The sequence below is a fragment of the Gopherus flavomarginatus genome, chromosome 3 (genome assembly GCF_025201925.1).
Source record: "Gopherus flavomarginatus isolate rGopFla2 chromosome 3, rGopFla2.mat.asm, whole genome shotgun sequence".
Taxonomy (NCBI): Eukaryota; Metazoa; Chordata; order Testudines; family Testudinidae; genus Gopherus; species Gopherus flavomarginatus.
This window is the reverse complement of record NC_066619.1, coordinates 22,564,594-22,584,429: the sequence shown is the minus strand read 5'-3', so window position 1 is coordinate 22,584,429 and position 19,836 is coordinate 22,564,594. Positions and strand designations below refer to the sequence as shown.

Below are 19,836 nucleotides of genomic sequence, written 5' to 3'. Positions count from 1 at the left end.
CCGACCCCTGTCCTACACTATAGTTTTACTTTGATATGTGTTTTTATTCTATTTGTTTTTGTTAATGTCCGATTACATTTTTTGGATTAAAAATAAAAGTGAGAAAATGTGACTTACTAAAATCATGTAAAATCTATCAAGTTCAAAAGCTTTCACTTCCCACCAACAGAAGTTGGTCCAATAAAAGATATTACCTCACCCACTTGGTCTCTCTAAATTCATATTAATCAATTTTCTTTGAATATTTAAATATATAATATAAAATGAACTGTCAAGTTCACCCCTAAAGCTCAAATTGCTTATTGACATGTAACATTTAAGGATTCACAGTAAAGTTGTATAAAAAAAATCTTTAAGGAGCTGTGTAAAACTGGCCCTGTGTAATGGGAGAGTGATTACCTTGTCGTTTGGTACAGACAGCATTTGTTTGTCAACATTTTAAAAATATCAATTACATTTAAAAAGCATGAATCTTAGTTTAGAAACCTTATATTTATTTATTTCTTAAAAATCCTTATTTTTGGCATTTTTGTCCATTAAACATAGGTGAATTATTGAATTAGTCAGTTATTCAGCTATAACAATAAAATGATAAAATGTAGAGAACTGACCTAAATCCTATTTAGCTTATCATACCTGCAGAAACACATTTAAATGCCATAATATAAGCTTTTGCTGGCAGAAAAATTGGATTGACCTCTTTTAAAATCAGCTTCCTCTAACACCTTTCAAAACAGGCAATAAAATTTATGACAAAGACACAGAATACAAGAAAGAGCTTGGTTTCAGATAATGCAAATTTTACAGCCCCTCTTATCTCACCTGTGTGCAAGCAATAATGTCTATAACAAAACAAAACAATCGTGTGTCCTTATAACTGCCCTGTGCCACATTTCTGATCACCATATTTTATGGTGCTTCTTGCTACAAATGCTTAACATTACTTTAGCACTTTAAAGGTTCTTACCTAATTAACACAAAAATTGCTGTGTTGTATTGAAATTCTAATGATGCTTTTCATATATCATAAAGAAGACTCTTATCCAAAGTCTAGACATCTTCAGATGTAGTAGGCTGATGGAGTTTGATAAGAAATATATTAACATAGATTAAAATAAATTAGCCTTATTATCTAAGTGGCTTTGTTTAGTCTGGGAATAAATTGTGAGGGTATGAAAACATATCTTCTTACTGAGCCACCATCTGCTAATGTGAGGAATAACTCATTGATGCCTCAGTATCATTTAGATAGGTAAAAATACTATTGACAAATATTCTTAATATATCTTTGTATAAGTACTGGAATCAAATGATCATCAAGAAGATAGTAAATGTTTAAAACATTTGCATCCAACAGTTTTTAAATAAAACACATTTTAACTATCATTAGTTGAAAAATAGCAATTACTTTTCATGGGAAATTTTGGAAAAAAATTGCTTTCAAAATTTCCCATGAAGAATAATTGCTCTTTTCAACCAGTGCCAGTTAAAAAAATTGTTTCAAAATTTTTCACCAAAAATTGGTTTTTGAATTAGAAATTTGTTTTCAGTTTGAAAACAAACTTTCCACCAAAAATTCCCCCCCTCCACAAATGTTTCATTTTCAGTTTGTTTCATTTTTTAATAAATAAATAATCTGGACTAATAAAAAAATTGGTTTTAGTTGAAAAGCCATTTTTTGCTCCCACCCCTAAAAATGTTTCAGCCAGATCTATTTATTGCCTATAACTTATATATGTTTGTTTGCATAATTTATATTTAAAAAATTATTCAATCATCAGTGGATTAAAATGATAAGTGAATAATCTCAATATTCTAGTTTTGTAAAATCCACTAGAAGTTCCTGAAAATATGGTGGACACCATTGGTTCAAACCAAAAATTGGGGCCAAGACTGGGTAAAATCCTAGCTCCATTGAAATCAATGGCAAAATTCCCATTGATTTCAGTGGGGACAGGATTTCACACTGTGTCTTCTCCTATATCTGTAGGATGATGGTCACAGCTCAGTAAATAATATTTTTACCATAATTGGTCAGGCTTGTGAGGCTCCTACACTCATCTTGACGGCATTTCTCTGGTTGGATGTAACATAATAAGTTTGGAACACTGCATCTGTCAATTCCAAAATTTCAGGGAATCTTCTAGGCCTCAATGGGCAAAACCCTGCTGATTTTTGTGAATGATGGAAAAACCAGAAGAGGGAAATGGACCCCTTGCATCTGGTTAGCAAAGCCAGCAGCTTCAATCATCTCTGTAATTCGGTATAGAGCAAAGAAATGGTTGACAGCAGAAATCAGCACATTCCATGTAAGAATAGTCTTCATTTTAGCTCTGTCCATGTCCCTCTTGAGGTTAAAATGTCAGCACCCTGAAAAGAAAGAATGGTGGGGGAGCAGAATCAGAAGACTTGAAAGGAAGGGAGGAATGGAGGGAGAATGTGAGACCCTGGTAGGATGGGGAATGGGCAAGCCCTGGCATGGGCAAGGGAATGGGGGATGCCCAGAACCTCTGGCATGAGGGACAGAGAGGGGGTATTTCAGTAAGTCCCTGAGATAAAGGGGGGTGAGAGGCTGAGACACCAGGGGGGTGGTATAGAGGAATGCACATAGAGCCCCTGGTGTGTGTAGTAAGCTTGGCCTACAGAAGCAATGAAGCGAGGGACACCCAACTGACAGGTAGATTCCAGCAGGGATCGCATTCTCCAAATTCCATCCCAATCCCAGCACACTTGAAAGTTTCTATGGACTGCCCTGGCTTTGAATGTGCTTCCAGATGACACTCCAGGACTTGATTCCTAGCTAAAGACTGCATACCATCTACCCTCCTAACAATGAGACTTGCAAGAAAAATGTCAGGTAGTTGAGGATGCATTTGATATGGCATAATGGGTCATTCGGAAGCTGCATGTTAGTGTAAGAATTTAATGTGTCAACAGTGCAAGGAGAACACACCTGTAAGCAGGAGAATAAAGTTCCAGGAAAAGACTAATGGCAGTAAAGGTACAACATAGGCAGTGAGACATGACAGGAAGAACTGCAACAGAACCAGGACTAACTGAGTAGCTCAAAAGACATAACTTTGCAGATGGTAACCTGGGGCCCAATTTGGCAAACACTCACTCTCACACATAATCCTTATTCACACAAGCGGCTCCATTGAAGTAAATGGGGCTACTCACATGAGTAAGGCCTGCTCATGAGTGAGGATTTGCAGGAACAAGCCCTGCATCAAGGTTCTCACATGGATGCAGGATGACTCCAGCAGAGGAAAGATAATCACGTCAGATGGATGTGGATGCAGGAGCTACCATTTCAATTGTATCGGATGCAGCACATGATACAGCAAGCTCATTCATCATCCTCTGCAAGCAGCTTAAATGATGCTTCAGGCATTGATGCAGAAACTAGAGCCCATGCTGGGGGACTATGGAAGTTATGGTGGAGCTCCAGAGACAAACGGGTAGGCTGCCCCTATACTTTCTAGCATGGAGGATCTTCAAGCCTTGGCCCACTAAAAATGTTTAGGGCTAACATGGCCATAAACTACACACTGAGGGTAAAGCAGCTCAAATTCTGACTCCTCCCTTCTAAATCTCATCCCATTGCTCCTAGTTCTACTACTCCGAATAGTGTAATTTTCACTTGAGGGTTACACCTTCAAATATTTGTTGTGTTACATCACCGATACTTCTCCATTTTATCTCTATGTGGGTACACTTGCAAATCATTAAAAAGCAGGAAAGATAAATAGTTCAACGGAAAACCAAGCTAGAAAATGTAGATAGTGTCAGCTAATGTCAGTTTGGTTTCGATAAATGTGCCTTTTAATTATTGAAAGTCGTGGACAGATTCACTAACCCTGGTGGTGACAGGTTCTTGCATTCTGCTATTCGTCTGGACATGAGTAGGAGTGCTTGCTACATGTTAGATCTGCATCCAATGGAATAGTGGGTTTAAAAGTCAATGTTTTAATCTGTGTATTTAAATGGCATGTCCCTGTGCAAATGATCAAGTTTATTAAAAGGTGTTTGCACAACATTTATATTATGAGAAGAAACAAACAATACAAGAAATGATAGAGGGCACATTAAAAAGCAGTGAAGATGAATCAATAGCCAGAGACTGCAACCGTGGGTTCCATATTCTATGGCAATCATAGAGTGATGGTACATACAGCAAATGAAGAGGGCTGTCATTGAACAGAACTAACGGCTGTTTATTTCCTGTGAGCATGGGCTGATAAAGCTCCAGCCCGGTGGAAAACAACAAAGTGAGTGCCATATCCCATGCAAAAGTGAGCTGTCCTGGGGCAATGCACTAGAGAAGTTAAACGAACACAAATGACATTTCCAGGTGATATTTATCAAACACTGCAGGGCACACACTTGCCTTTCAGATTCAAAATGCATTTTCCCCAGTCTCAGAGGTCAGCCTTGTTGCTTTCCACATTGACTGCAGTGCAAGAGAAAAGCATTTTAGTTTTTAAAGAAGAGATTGTGGCCAGAAAAATTAACGGTGCAAGTTGCGTGGAATTAGAGCTGGTCAGGAATTTTTCCATCAGAAAATGCCAATTGGCCAAAACTGAAAGAGAGAGGGAAGGAGGGAGAGACCCACACCAAGAATAACCTGGTGGATGTAGGAGGACCCTGATTTGGACCAAGAACTTGAACCTGGGTCTCCCCACAGCCCAAGTGACTGTCCTAACCAGGAGGCTATTGGCTATTCTAAGGTGGAAAGGGGGGTCTTTCTCAGGGTATGTCCATGCAGCCCATGGAAACGACCCTCCTAGCCCAAGTCCTATTGGCATCCAGCGGGGGTGGGCGGGCAAAGCCCGCACACTTCTAAAGGGCCTCCCCCCAGCCTAAGGGGAGGACCCACAGGTCTGGGACACCAAGTAATTACGGGGGACAACTAATGAAAAAACAGGATCGGGAGTGAGGTCATAGGGCTAAACAAAGGGAACCAGATGGGGACACCGAGCAGAGAACCCTGGACAAGGCCCACTGCTCCTCGAAGGCGTCAAGGGAGCCAGTGGACGCCGCCCATAGAACTCTGTCCGGATGCGTGAACAGACGGAGGAACGGAAATAGGACGTACAGTCACAGGAAATCCCGTCGGCCAACCTCCTCTTCCTGACTCCTAGCCCAAGTCAACAGCTTGGGCTAGCGGTGCTTGCACTAGCACTCTAAATTGAGCTGCATAGACAGTGCTGTGACATTACAGCTTGGGCTGGGGCTTTAGAGCCTCAGCAGAATGTCAAGGCACTGCCTACACAGCTATTCTTAGAGCACGAGCAAGCCCTGCTAGCCTGATCTGTCGACCCTGGCTGGAAGGCTCATTGCCATGGGCTGTACAGACATACCCCCCGTCTCTAATGTTGTCACTGTTCCACTTGTGTGAGTATTTAATATTCAGTGGGTGAGAGAGAGAAACTGACTTCATGGCCCAGAGCGTACAGTATTCACCTAGGATGTGGGAAATACAGGGACTCGAACCTGGCTCTCCTACATCCCAGGTGAGTGCCTAACCACCAGGCTATGTCTTGCCCACATGAAAGAGGGGAGTCTCTCTTTCAAAATTTTCACAGGGTGGAAAACCCATTTCCAACCCAGCTCTCTCTATAATAAATAAAAAATAGGTGCATGTCTTCCAAGGAGAACTTTTGAAGGCTGTTGTCACTGAGATTCTATAAAGAACAGTAGGGGAAATTAGTCTAAATATTTAGGTGGTTGGTTTGTTTTTAACCTGAAAGCAGTACGAAGGCTGTGCCTTGGAAAAGAATACCTTGTTATCTACCTAAGGTACTTATAAGGCCCCCCATCACCCTTGTATCTGAGCATCTCACAATCTTAATATATCCGTCTTCACAACACCCCTGGATGATAGCACAGTGCTATGATCCCCGTTATACAGACAAGGAACTGAGGCACAGAGAGATTAAACGATTTGCCCAAGGTCACTCAGGAAGTCTGTGGTTTAGCAGGGAATAGAACCCAGGTCTCTGCCACTGTACAGCTCCAGAAAAAAAGGAGTCAACTTTCAACAAGAGATTGGTGGAGGAAGGACTGCTTAAAATCTGAGTAAGGACTTCAAGATTTGGGTCACAAAACATAAGGTAATCAGGCCACTGACCTTGTCCCTGTAGGTTTGGAAAGTGCTATGAACAGTTATGGCGCTATATCAATAAAATGATAAAGTCACGTGGGAAGGGGTAAAGGCACTCTGGCATTTCAATGATTACCGAGTTCCTGTTTATCACATGGCTGATCTCAAGTGTTGTTAGAAAAGGAAATAGAAAGGAGGTTACCTTAGGGGAAGGGCTCTCCTTGCAGCTGGCTGAAGCTGGAAAGGCCTCAGAGGGGGGTCTTACTCCATAGTTCAAGTTGATTTGCAGTGATTCAGAGCTTTGTTTTTGGAAATAAAACAAGCCCTGAAGAAAGGGATGGGGAGTGACCCATAGTGGGAATTTTTAATTTTCCTATAAACTTGTTTACAGTCAGGATAACAGCACCACTGAAATCCAGATAGAAGAGAACTGGTGCACAGCACACAGTTCTGGTGGAGTGGAGGCTAGGGAATGAATGGGGACTATGACCAAGGACACAGGACAAAAGACCTATCAGAAAAGTGCCATGGGATCATTAACGCCATATACAGCAGAGAACCTCAGTCAGAAGATCCTCATTCACACAGTAAACGACTTGGAACTTAGGGTATGGCTACACTTACAGTTTTGCAGCGCTGGTAGTTACAGCTGTGTTTGTACAGCTGTATAGGGCCAGCGCTGCAGTGTGGCCACACTGACAGCTACCAGCGCTGCAGTGTGGCCACATTTGCAGCACTTGCAGCGCTGTTGGGAGTGGTGCATTGTGGGCAGCTTTCCCAGCATTCAAGTGGCTGCAACGTGCTTTTCAAAAGAGGGAGGTGGGGTGGAATGTGACAGGGAGCGTGGAGGAGACAGACAGAATGGATTTTTGGAGTTGACACTGTTCTCAGCTCCCTGCCTTGCAAGTTCTAAGGACTGTGCCTACCTTCAATCATTTTAAAAGTTCTAACTCCCTTCCCCCACTCCTCTCTCATTCACTAATTGCAAATTATTTACTGCTAAATACCCGTCAGACCAGATCAGCAACTGCTGAACACGGACTTCCCCCTCCCCCCCGCCATGTGAGAGTGCTGTTTCTCTCTTCAAGCAAACAGCTGTGAACATTCCAAAGTAATTCCCCTGCCTGCCTCTGCTCGCTCAGCAAACAGGAGCTGTGTTTGTTTTTTAAATAAGCAGTTTGGCTGAACTCCGAGCTCTCCCTTTCTTCCGGTTTGTTGTGGACAGGAATTCTGGGATACCTCCTTATACCCCGGAGGTCAATAAAAGCGCTGGTGGGTGTCCACACTTGCTGACCAGCGCTGGATCACCAGCGCTGGAATCCCTACACCTGAGGCTCGACCGGGTGTACAGCCAGCGCTGCAACCAGGGAGTTGCAGCACTGGCCATGTTTTGCACGTGTCGCCACATCCTAAGTTGCAGCGCTGTAACCCCCTCACCAGCGCTGCAACTCTCTAGTGTAGCCAAGCCCTAATAAGCCTCAGGTCTGAAATACCTAATCTCTCACCACTCACTGCAGGCTCACCCCAAATCCTCTTCTCTCTCAAGTCCAATACAAAACTGGGGATCAAGCTGCACTGATCCTTTGTTTCAGGGTCTAAACACATCATTAGTTTTCTAAAAAGCTATCCCTCCTCCCTCTTCCCCACCCGCCTCAGGAATTGACTCTTTATGCAGTACGTACACTCGCGCACACACACTTCACTGCTTCCCCTTCATAGCAGCTGGATTCTGTTCTGTCACATAATCCTGTGCACTGGCATAGCTGCTTCCCATGTGAGCTAACCACCCCTTCACCCTTAGATGGAAGGAACAGAGGGCCTGTTGGGAGCAAGAAGGGGCGTGATAGAGCAAAGTGCCATTATGCCTGATCCTCCATGGTTGTAAATGCCACCAGTGGTGGAAGTTAGAACAAGCCCCTCCAACTGCTGTAACTTCTCCCAAGGCCAGGTGTCTGAGGATCAATGAGCTGCCACTGGCATTCTGGGGTCACCACTCTCCATTCTATGCATCTGAGCGCAACACAGATTTGGTAGACAATTGGGGCTTATGAGTTTAGAGCAATCTCCTTTCTCAGGAATCCTCTTAGTTAACAATCATCATCATCTTCAACACATTTCAGACGGAAGCTGCTTAATATTTGACACTAACTACAGCTGAAACACTAAATTGGAATCAGCCAAGTGGCATGCAAAAATATAACACTTGTGTGATAGCTGTGGTTTTTAGAGGACACACAGACTTTACAGAGACACACTGAAAGAGGTTCTCAGCCCAGCTAAGCAAATTATATGAATGCACTGCCCTCTTGTGAGCCACTAGGAAATACAATTCAACAATTATGTTTTGTTGAGCATCTTCCATACACACTGTATCTGCAGCATTAAATAAAGTACTGGATATTTGCTTGACTTTCCCTCTTCAAGGCCCAGTCTTCCCTCAGGTAGGGTTGTTATTTTGTTTCTTTGGTTTTGAGAAAAGGAAATTCATTATTCGAACCACTAAAACTGGTTGCACCAGTGAAAATCTAAAGTTAGGTTCCTTAGTCTATATTCAGATACCTGGTCTGATTTTCAAATGTTCTTTGAATTGAATGGGAGCTTGTATACTCAGCACTTTTGAAAAATCAGACCACTTATTTAGGAGCCTAACTTTAGGCATCCACTTTTAAAATCTTTACTCAAATCTTCCCTCAGCAGCCCCGCTTGAGAAAATAGTATATGGGAATACAGACCTTATATAAACTTTTAATTTTTTTTTAATGGATTTAATCTTAAAGGCAACTTTTCTCTATCAAGGTGAAGATTACCAAAGATATGCTGTTTAATTTACAGCCTGGTTTCAAATTAGAAAGATTATTGTAAATTGTCTTGTTTGTGAAAATAACACTCATCATAAATTATCCAAATGATTTTTAATGCAGCTGATTGATGAGTGTCGAGTGACTAGTTGTTGAAAAGAACCATAGCAATCAGCTATATTTATACAATTTGTGTGTGAAACTCTCCAGAAACTGGTGACATAATGTCATCTCACGAACTTTACACCCAGATAGGACCATGACAGCTTTCTCAGAAATGGTCTCTGGCACTGGATTTATTTATTTAGTTAGTTAATTATCATGTGGGGGAGGGATAAGAGGTACGGTTCCCAACCCTCCAGAATTGTCCTGGAGTCTCCAGGAATTAAAGATTAATCTTTAATTAAAGATTATGTCATGTGATGAAACCTCCAGGAACACATTCAACCAAAATTGGCAATCCTAGTAGGAGGGGAGGGTCACAAATTCCATCTCTGTGATATTCACAGCACATTTTAAAAATGGCAGGCTTAAGGGGGACTTTTCAAAGTTAATACGAGCTAAGGATGATCCCATTCAAACCTGACTGGACCAAGTTGCAGGGCTACAAGCTAGGCCCAACACCTCATTTGTTTGAAGGCCTCACCTTGTGGGTAAACAAGTTACCTGGGGGAAGAATGATGTTCCAGAATCTCCAAGGCCAGCTGGGCCTTCAGGCGGGAAAGTCAAGACATCAAAAAACAGGCTACGCCTACCTTTGACCAGTCTCCCTGCACCTGAAGGAGGCCCACTAGTGAGAAGAGCTGTGCCAGCAGATCATCATCTGTCTTCATGACTATGGTCCCTGCTCCTGCTCTACAAATTCAGAAGACTGAGAGAGCTATAGAGTTTACAAGCCCCATCGCCTCACCCCAGCCCATCATCTTAAGTAACTTATTTTCCCTTTTTTTGTCTTTTGCTTTCATTAGCTGAGAGATGTCCCAGCCTTTTTATATTTTTAACATTAGGGTGTGAAATTGTGGCTGTCCATGTGTGTAGGAGCACCCAGAAAGTCCACACAAGGAAGGTGTCAGAAAGAAAATTCCCCACTTTTAACTAGCCCCAAACATTGCCTCATCAAGATAGTCATTAAGGCATGTTCCATGTCCTATGTTTAAAATTCACAAAAGTTGTCAGACTTCTGCTTATTACATTCATTTTGTTGAAGTCTGGATTTGAACATCTCTGTTCTGGGAGAAGGGGGGAGGGTTACCTACCAGAAAAGAATTGGCATCTAAAGAGGAAGCTTATAACTGGCTCTGAGGGTATGATTCAAACATTCGACAATAAATTGGCTTCAGTATTTGAACCACTTCCATTTAATTGCCTTACTAAAATTATTTAATAGGGGTTTGTAGCCAAATGGACAACCACTTCCTTAGATACCGTCTTTTAAATTCTAAGGATTGTTTGTTTGTTTTTTAAATTAATCTGAAGACGTAACTAATTTGATTATTTAATTCCAATCCAGTGCTGAAACAAACTTGCTGATTTATTGATTTGATTCTGATTTGATAGTTGCATTGCTTTATTCTTCATTTAGTTTAATATTATTAATAGTAGCTTAGCTTTGGTGATGTGTTTTTCTTGATTTTATCTTTGCTTGTGTAATAGTTTCAACAGAGTTTAGAAAACGGATAGTGAAGCACATTTCTTTCAATAATTAATGGTGGGTGAGGGACTTTTGAGAACCTCTGTGGATCTCAGAGGGTCAACCTAGAAGCCTGAGCTGCTCCCACTAATTAGCCTTTGGTTGTCATGCCTTTAACTATCAAAGAACGAAGAAAACTCATGAACTGCAGGGATTTTGAGGTAATTCTTATTCATCTGTCAAGGAAGAGTCAGGCACAAACCAGTGTTATGTTTATATGCCACTGAACTGGTCCCTAAGTATATGTAAATTTATATGGAAATTAGACACAACCCTCAGCTCTAGCGAGTTGTCAACTCAGCCTGTGGTGTCAAAATGCATGTGCTGCTGGAGTGAATAGCCATCTACTGTGCTTTTTAGACAGCTTTGAATACTGCTGTTTTCTCGCCATTGTTTTTCAGGAGGCAGAGCACCTAGCTGTGTGCTCACACCGATGTAACTATTGAGATCTAGGGGGTAGATGAAGGCAGACTTACCATCCCTTTTGTCATTTTCCCGGTTTCCGTTCAGAGATTTTCTATCAGCACCTCCTCCTCCTCCTTGAAAGTTTGAAATCATCAGTGATGTCAATAGTCCAGTCTGGGTCATAGCCCAACTCTGCAAAGTGCCTCTTGTGAGATGCTGAATGCTCTCATCAACCAACATTGACATCTTCATAGGAGCACCTTACAGGATCAGGCCCTTGTTAGTAAAACTGCTTCTGTTTAGCCACTAGAGGGAGCATGAATGCACAAATCTGTTTCAGTCTTTGTCCTACACACACACAAACCAAAGGTGGCTATTATTTTACAGGGTGTTTACAGATTTTCCCAAGGTTACACAGGAAATCTGTTAGAAATAAGAACCGAATTCAGGCCACTTGACTCCCAGCTCTATGTTTTAACTGCATGGTTATTCTTTTCCTAGTCTTGGCCTGGGTGTTTAAATTCTCAAATTTAATATTGGACTTAATAGAGCTCTTTTGCCGAAGATCCGCTTCAAACAATGAGGCTAGAAAAGCCTAGCTTTTAATGTATAATCTTGATATTAGAATAATTGGGCAAATCACAATGGGAGGCAGTATTGCGCCAAAATTATGCTTCGGTGGTTGCAACACACTGAGGTGGAATAGCGAAATCTAAAGTTAATATGTATCTAAATTTGCTGTGTATAATATCTACACTATTTGCATCTAATTTCTTTTTTAATTTGCATATATGCATATAAAACATGCAGCTTTCACTGACATTAAAAGCAATAGCAGTAGGTGAAAATTAGGGTATTTTTAGACAGCAAATGCCAAAGGAAAGGATGGGCTGTTAAATTGTACATTAGATGATATGGAACAAAACAAATCCTTTCTAGGGAGTTTTTTTAGTGCTCGTGAAGTGTGTCAGATTGGCAGAAGGAAAAGAAGGTGCTCCGTTTAAACTCTCTGCAGATTAGATAGCAGCATGAGCTCCCCCATGCTGATTTGCCCTGAACTTTGATCTGGATGGCCCTGGTGTCCACTTCCATTCAATTCTTTTCCTCTTTTCTGGAGTGCCAATTGTGGATTCTGTAATGTAGAAGTATCAGAGGGGTAGCCATGTTAGTCTGGATCTGTACAAAGCTACAAAGAGACGTGTAGCACCTTATAGACTAACAGACGTATTGAAGCATGAGCTTTCGTGGGTGAATACCCACTTCGTCAGATGCAGTGGGTATTCACCCACAAAAGCTTATGCTCCAATACTTATGTGATGTAGAAGCCACTCAACTGAAGAGAGGTCACTGACATTTCAAACAACTCACCATTAGAGCTGTTAGATGACAACTTCTGATGGCTAGCAACATGAACCAGAGGCGAAAAGCTCTGTGTATATGCACCAGTGCCAGTCCTCAGAAAATGTAGAGGATTCAGTCAAACTACACTCTACTCCAGGAAAGGAGCAGTGAAGATGAGTCCTCCAGGCCTGCCTAGAGAGACTGCACAGAGGAGCCCAGTAGGCTCAGATAAAAGGAGCAGCAGGGCTATAACAGATCAGTTTCTGTCTGGGACCAGAGGAGTGAGGAATGGTGTGCCTGTCTGGCCAAAGGGACTTGAGGGACAACAAGAGATTAGTTCTGGCTGCATTTGCTGAAGCTGGGAGATAGAGGACCTGAGAACTTTAACCCTAAGGTAAGAGATGAAGATAAAAGGACAAGGTGGGAAGAAGCCCAGAGAATTAGTAGCAATGAATTTGAGTGAGTGGTGCATGGCTGCTGGGTACAGGGTTCCTGGAGTGGAACCTGCATAAGTGGGCAGGCCTGGGTCTCCCACTCAGCAAAATGGTGTAAAACTCAAGACGGGAACAAGGCTAGTTTGGAAGCCCAAGCCAATTTAAAGGCCCAGAGCTGGAGATGTAGACCCTGGTGGGGGCAGACAGACAGTTTTGTTGGACTCTTTGCTACCCCAGAAGGAGTTCTTTTTGACTGAGTGACCTGGCTGGAGGGCTGAATCACTGAAGGCCTGCCAAGTAAGGCTGACAACTTAAAGGGGGTGCCAGGAGCTGGAAGAGGCCTGCAGAACTGCATGCAGCAGCAAGAGGTGCTCAGAAGGTAAAAATTACCTGTAACTTACCTGAACACACAAGAAGCAACTGCTCATCAAATAAAGGGCAAAAAGCATATATATTTATATGAATTAGTCAACAAATTTAATCGAGCAGAGGGGGAATATTGATACCTCATGTTGTTAAGGATTTAAGTTCCCTTCCATTATCATCCACGGAGGAAAGAAAATGGACTGCCAACATCTCTGTTATATAGAGAACAAAGGGATTAATTAATCTACAGCAGATCGCTTGGAGGTAAGAAACTATTGGCCTTTTGGCAGTTCAGAAATGAAGCACACTAAGAACAAACACAGAACTGATGGATGTTAAAGCACGTATTCATTGCAAACATAGGATTGTAGCCAGGATATAAAAGGTTAAAATGTCCTGCCCGTGTAATTGAATACCTTGTTGTTGACATCCTCCAGCAGTTGTGATCCTGGATCAAGACTAGTTAGCTGGCAGTTGTTCCTGCTGAGTTTGAAATATAATTTTAAACACATAGTGTTACCTCAGACCATGACACATCCTTTGAGAGAACAAGTTGCTGGGCACATACACTCTGCACATTACTGCTGCATGCTTTTCCTCTTACTAATTTTTGTCAACCTCATGAATGCATCACATCTAAATTTTTTTAAACCCTTACAGGTGGCTCATTTATATTCACTTCTAAATGAACTCACAAGCTTCCAAAGATCCTAAGCAATAGCATATAATATTGTAATAAATGTGGGGCTACCTAGGACTTCAGCCTTTCCTTCCTGCTGCACACCAGGTAACTCACAGCAGCAGTGAGGCTGGAATTCACGTCCTCCTGTTCTAAGAACACAGGCCCTTACGACAAGCTAAAGGAGAATCTCCCATTAACAGTGTGGGGACTACGAGACACAGATTACCAGTGCCGATTCCATCCATACACACTGCCTAGCTCATTCCAATACAGGAAGTTAAGCAACACATTTCCAGAGGATTTGAAGGTGAAATCTTGGAATGGTTTTTAGTTGACATTCAAACATATATATTTTGATACAACTTCAAATGCTGGAATGTCAAGGCATGCAATAGCTCAGAGAGCAGCAAATAACCTTAATTTGAAAGATCTTTTTAGATTTGCACTCCTGGAAGTTCTGACAGCCATCTATCCCCTACCGTCCACTGGCAAAGCCAATGTCACACTCATTAGGGCAGATTTCCACTTCCAGGAGTGCAAATCTAAAAAGATCTTTCAAATAAGAGGCCAACATTTCTATCTTTTGGGCTTTCTCTTGTAAAGCAGAGGAAGAATGTGCTTTAACAATAGCAAGTCTAGCATATACAACAATTTGGTCTTAGACCAATAGGGGCACTATAACACAACTCAACTGAAAGGTTTCCCATTCCTCAGCATACACTAGGGAGCACTCACTGTATTTTGACTGAGAGTCACCGAATACATGATGGGTGTCTTATGATAGGTTATATTCCTCCCCTTACCCCACCCTATATGCTTTAATAACTAAGATCCCATCTGCACTAGGATTCTGTGGCTCTGGACATAATTATGCTGAAACTAATACCACTTTGAGGGATACATTTACCTCGCTGTCATCCCACAATATTTCAGACAGTCTCATCTTGAGGCGTAGAGGGGGGTCAAATCGTGTTTTAATCATGTTCCCAAATCATGCTATAGACTTGCTAAAAGCCAATATTAACGATTCAGAAATATGGTTACCATATGATTTGCACCTGTTTACACCATCAGACCAGACTGTGTTAACATGTCAGAGTACCACCATGTTGTAACCAGGACACATTGGTGAAGGCTGCCCTTTGAGCACAGCAGAGGGATTTCTCTATAATAAACAACAGGAGCCATATAATTGATTTTTGTGTTACAAAAGCCTCTTTCCCCTGCCCTCTCCCCCTTAATCAACAAAACCACGGCTATGATTACAACTCAGTGGATCAGTCACCTGCTGTACTCTACCTGCTGGCACAGACAAATGGCTTGGCATGAAGAACTGCTATTTTCTAATCTAAACGACCCCATTATTTCCACTCAGACCAAGTCTGATAATCAAAAAGCTCTTTTGAGCAAAATGTTTTCTTTGGAGATGCGGTGTTGAAGCAGAATATACAATGGTCCTCCATATATCTCATTAGAGTGACCAAATGTCCCGATTTTATAGAGACAGTCCCGATTTTTGGGTCTTTTTCTTATATAGGCCCCTATTACCCCTCACCCCCGTTCCAATTTTTCACATTTACTGTCTGGTCACTCTATATCTCACAGATGGATATAAAGCAAAATCCACCAGGCTTGGAGGGTTAGCAAGGCCATATTTAATAGATTATAGTGTACTGATAAGGACTGTTAATTACAGCCCCTTCAAAAAACAGATTTAGCACTTGCTGATAATCTCAAAGCACTCTCCAAACATTACCAGACTAAGCCCCGTGAGGTAAATATTGTGGGTATTTCTCACATTTTACAGAGAGGAAACCAAAGCATGTGAAACAAAGGTCAGCATTTTCCCAAGTGGCCTCTGTTTTTTGGTACCTTGATATCTTGGTGCCAACTTTAGAGGGCTGATTTTCAGAGGTGCCAAGAACTCACAGCTGCCACTGACTTCAGCTGGAAATAGAGGTGGTTCAGCACTTCTGAAAATCCAGCCCTACATGTCTCAAGTTGAGCATCCAAAAACTGAGGGCAACATCTTCAAAAGTTGCCAAAGTGACTTGCCCAAGGTCACACATTAACTCTATAACAAAGTTCCTGGCTCCAACTCCCATGATGTTTCTCCTAGACATTGGTGCACCTCTAATAAGTTTTAGATTCTTCTATTCCCTTGGAAACATAACACATCGTATAAGAACATAAGCCAAATGACAACTAGCATTATTACCATTACAAATGGTGCAAATACAGAATTTGGAAGTTCCTTAATTGACGAGTGAGTCTATACTCCAGACAGATCATGTTGAATTTTTATTCAGCACTATGGCTAAAATAACAAGATTATCAGAGTCTGCCAGACACTCTGTGTGTCATCAGAAACCCATAATTTTATCTTAATTTCTTCTGCCATAATTGTAGTGGGCCTGGGCACTGAAGTTACTGAGTCCAGACTCGTTCCTGATGCATTACAACAGAAGGCAGGAGTTTTCCAACAGAGATTAATTTGGATCATTGAGAGGAGCCTGGACAGGACCTTCCAACATTTAGCTCATGTAAAGGCACAGTCACTTGAGTGAGGCTAAAAAATTACCCATACTGAGATGCGGTCAAATTCTGCACCCAGTTTCACTTAGTGACACTCCGGGTAACTCAATGGGGCTGCATGAAGTTCAAGTCCGTGCAGAATGTGTTCCAGAAACAGAAGCATTAATGTTTGAAAATGAAGCACTAAAGAGTACTACAGAATACTTAAACTGCTCTTGCAATTGAATACCTTATTTTTAATTGCACTTGTAGCCCATTTCATGACTTTGATGCACAATTTATCCTTATCATATAGGATGACAAATTTGCATGCTAGAATCTGTACATATGGCATGAATAAATAAGCAGATAAAAATAGTTTCTTTTAAGATTATAGAAAAGTTTTAATTTTTAAGAGTAACTGAAATCGGGACTGTCCCTATAAAATCAGCTGTGAGGGACACTGAAATGAAGACAAATAGCTTACATGTGATGTGATAGAGAAGAGGGAAGTCCTTGGAGAGATACAAAGAGGGTGACATAGTTAAAGAGACAGGCTAGCAAAATGATCTTTGCAGAAGCATTCTAAATGGATATGAGTGGGGCACAAATGCATTTTTCAGGGCCAGAGAGAAGGATGTTGCAGTAACTGAGATGGGAGATGAGATCATGGAGGAGTGTTTTAGTTGTGTGTATGGATGAGAAAGGCCATATCTTAGAAATGATTGTGGAAACCATCTGCAAGACAGAAGAAGAAAGGTTTGGAGCAGAGAGGGAGATTTGTGAAGAATCCACACAGAACATAAAAATGGCCATACTGGGTCAGACCAATGGTCCACCTGGTCCAATACCCTGTCTTCTGTCAGTAGCCAGTACCAGATGCTTTGGAGGGAATGAACAGAACAGAGCAATTATCAAGTGATTCATCCCTTGTTGTCCAATCCCAGCATCTGGCAATCAGAGGCTTAGGGACATCCAGAGCCTGGGCTTGCATCCCTGACCACCTTGGCTAATATCCATACAGGGCCCGACAGATGGCTGTTACATTTGTGGTTATGAATGAGATTATCTAGAGCTAATTTATAGAGGGGAAGTGAAGGGAACTAAGTACAGTGCCCTATAGAACCCTCACAGAAAGCTGCCGGGGCGGGGCCGGGGCAGGGGAAGAAATGAGGATTCTCTGAAGGAAATGCTCAAGGATCAGTTAGAGGGGCAGGAGGAGAACTAGAAGAGGTCAGAGACCTGGAAGCCAATGGAAGATAAGATTAAGTTCATAGCTGATGTTATCAAAGGTGGCTGCTAGCTGAAGGAGGATGAGGATGGAACACTGGTTCTGAGATTTGTCTAGGAAAGGTTATTAGAGACTTTGCTGAGAATAGTTTCAGGGGAAAGCAAGGGGAAGAAACTGTATTGGAGAGGGTCTAAAATTAACTGGAGGAAGGCACACTAGACAGCGTTCAATGAGCTTAGAGATGAAAGGGAGAAAACATATGGGATGGTAGTTGGGGAGGCAAGTAGGGTCGAGGGTGGATTTTGTGAGCTGGGAGTGACTGAAGCATGCTTGTACTGTGATGGAGAAAAGCTGGAGAAGAGCAGAGGAGAGAGTAAGCCAGTCCAGTCTGGCATACCGGCAAGAGCCGGTACACAGCCAACCATACCAGCAGGAGGCAGCTTCCCCAGGCCAGAAATTTAAAAGTGCCCTGGGCTCCCAGCAGCAGCCAGAGCCCCAGGCCCTTTAAATCACAACTAGTGCCCAGGCTCCTGGCCGCCACTGCAGCTACAGCTACCATGGGGCTCTGGCGGTGATTTAAAGGTCCCAGGGCTTCCAGCTGCCACTACCGCAGACAGAGCGCAGCGGCCAGAGGCCCTGGCCCTTTAAATCACCACCAGAACCCCAGGGCTCCGGGATGCCACTGCAGCTACTGCTACCATGGGGCTCCGGCAGTGATTTAAAGGGCCCAAGGCTCCCGGCCGCTGCTACTGCAGCCAGAGCCCCGGGGTAGCAGCAGTGACTTAAAGGACCCAGAAATGTAAAGGTCCCACCCGAGGCTCCACCCCTTCTGCCTGACCCACCGCCCCCCCCCCCCACACACACACACACAAGTCCCTTAAGTTACTTTCACCTCTGGCAACAAGGTGCTTAGGTGAGCATAGCTTATACCTGTTCCCCAAGCAAAATAAAACTGTGGACTGACTCAGCAAAATCCATTTATTTGAACAATGATAATTTTTACCAGCTGAGGGTCCCCACCTCAGTGCAGTAGGCGCAGCTCTGTTATAATTCTGCATAACAACAAGCAATACTAATGATAATTTGCTCTATTACAGCATCTTTCATCTGAGCATCTCAGGCACTTCACGCAATCCTGTGAGGGAGAAATACTTACAGATATTCTGTGGGAGAGGGAGTAAGTAACTTGCCCCTGGGAATGAAATCAGTGCCATGGCTGGGGACAGAACCCAGGAATCCTGACACCTGCTGTCAGAAATGATCACTGGATCATAAAGTGCCTCTTCTTCCACAATTCACATGCAGTTAAGATACAATAGTGACTTTCACATTGAAGTCAAAAGGGGTTTTGACACTGGATCTCAAAACTATATCACTATTGTTGGTGCTTCATTAATGCATATATTAAATAGTAATAGTATATTTAGAGTATTTAAATACTTAGCATCTGGAAGCATATTTTATAAGAAATCTTAATATCATGTGGTATGTACAGTATAGTAAATTAAATACTGGATTAGTGACTTGTCATACTTGTTTCAATTTATGAGAAAAATTGCAAAGTTGCCAACACGATGATTAAAATTATTTCTAAGTAAGATCAGAGGAGGAAGTCATAGTCATTTCCTCCCGCGTTGTAACTCCTCTGAGTGACAAAAGTATGTGAGAATGGTTGCTGTGGTAACACAAACCTCACAGTAATTGCCGTTTCTTGTGTTGGCTGTACATGGAAACAGAAATGAGGGGAAAGGGTTGTGGGGTTTTTTTTTAATGGTTTTTAAAATAAACCTGGTACAGATAAACTGCAACAGTGATACAATATAAATAAAAGCCATTTAATTCAACTAATGTAGAAACATGCTTGCTGTATCCATAGTCAACTGCACTTAAACTAAAATATCTAGTAAATGAAGTAAAAAACAGAACACCAAAAATAAACAAACAAACCTACCACCATTAAAAACATAAGAATGGCCATACTGGGTCAGACCAAAGGTCCATCTAGCCCAGTATCTTGTCTTCTGACAGTGGCCAGTGCCGGGTGCCCTAGAGGGAATGAACAGAACAGGTAATCATCAGTGACCCATCCTCTGTCACCCATTTCCAGCCTCTAACAAACAGAGGTTAGGGACACCATCCCTACCCATCCTGGCTAATAGCCATTGATGGACCTATCCTCCATGAATTTATCTTTTTTGAACCCTGTTATAGTCTTGGCCTTCACAACATCCTCTGGCAAAGAGTTCCACAGGTTGACTCTGCATTCTGT

The 19,836-nt window shown here is 42.2% G+C and overlaps 1 protein-coding gene across 2 annotated transcripts in view; it reads right to left on the bottom strand.

Annotated features, from left to right (window-relative positions):
- The window catches only part of ZNF532 (zinc finger protein 532), a 160,850-nt gene extending 141,242 nt beyond the window's left edge, over positions 1–19,608 (bottom strand). Inside the window, exon 1 of one of the 2 annotated variants that reach the window (XM_050944646.1) lies at positions 19,519–19,608. The gene's annotated coding sequence lies outside the window, so the exon portion shown is untranslated. The remainder of the gene's footprint in view (positions 1–19,518) is intronic. The other variant, XM_050944644.1, reaches the window with a different exon arrangement.
- Positions 19,609–19,836: the final 228 nt, after the last annotated feature.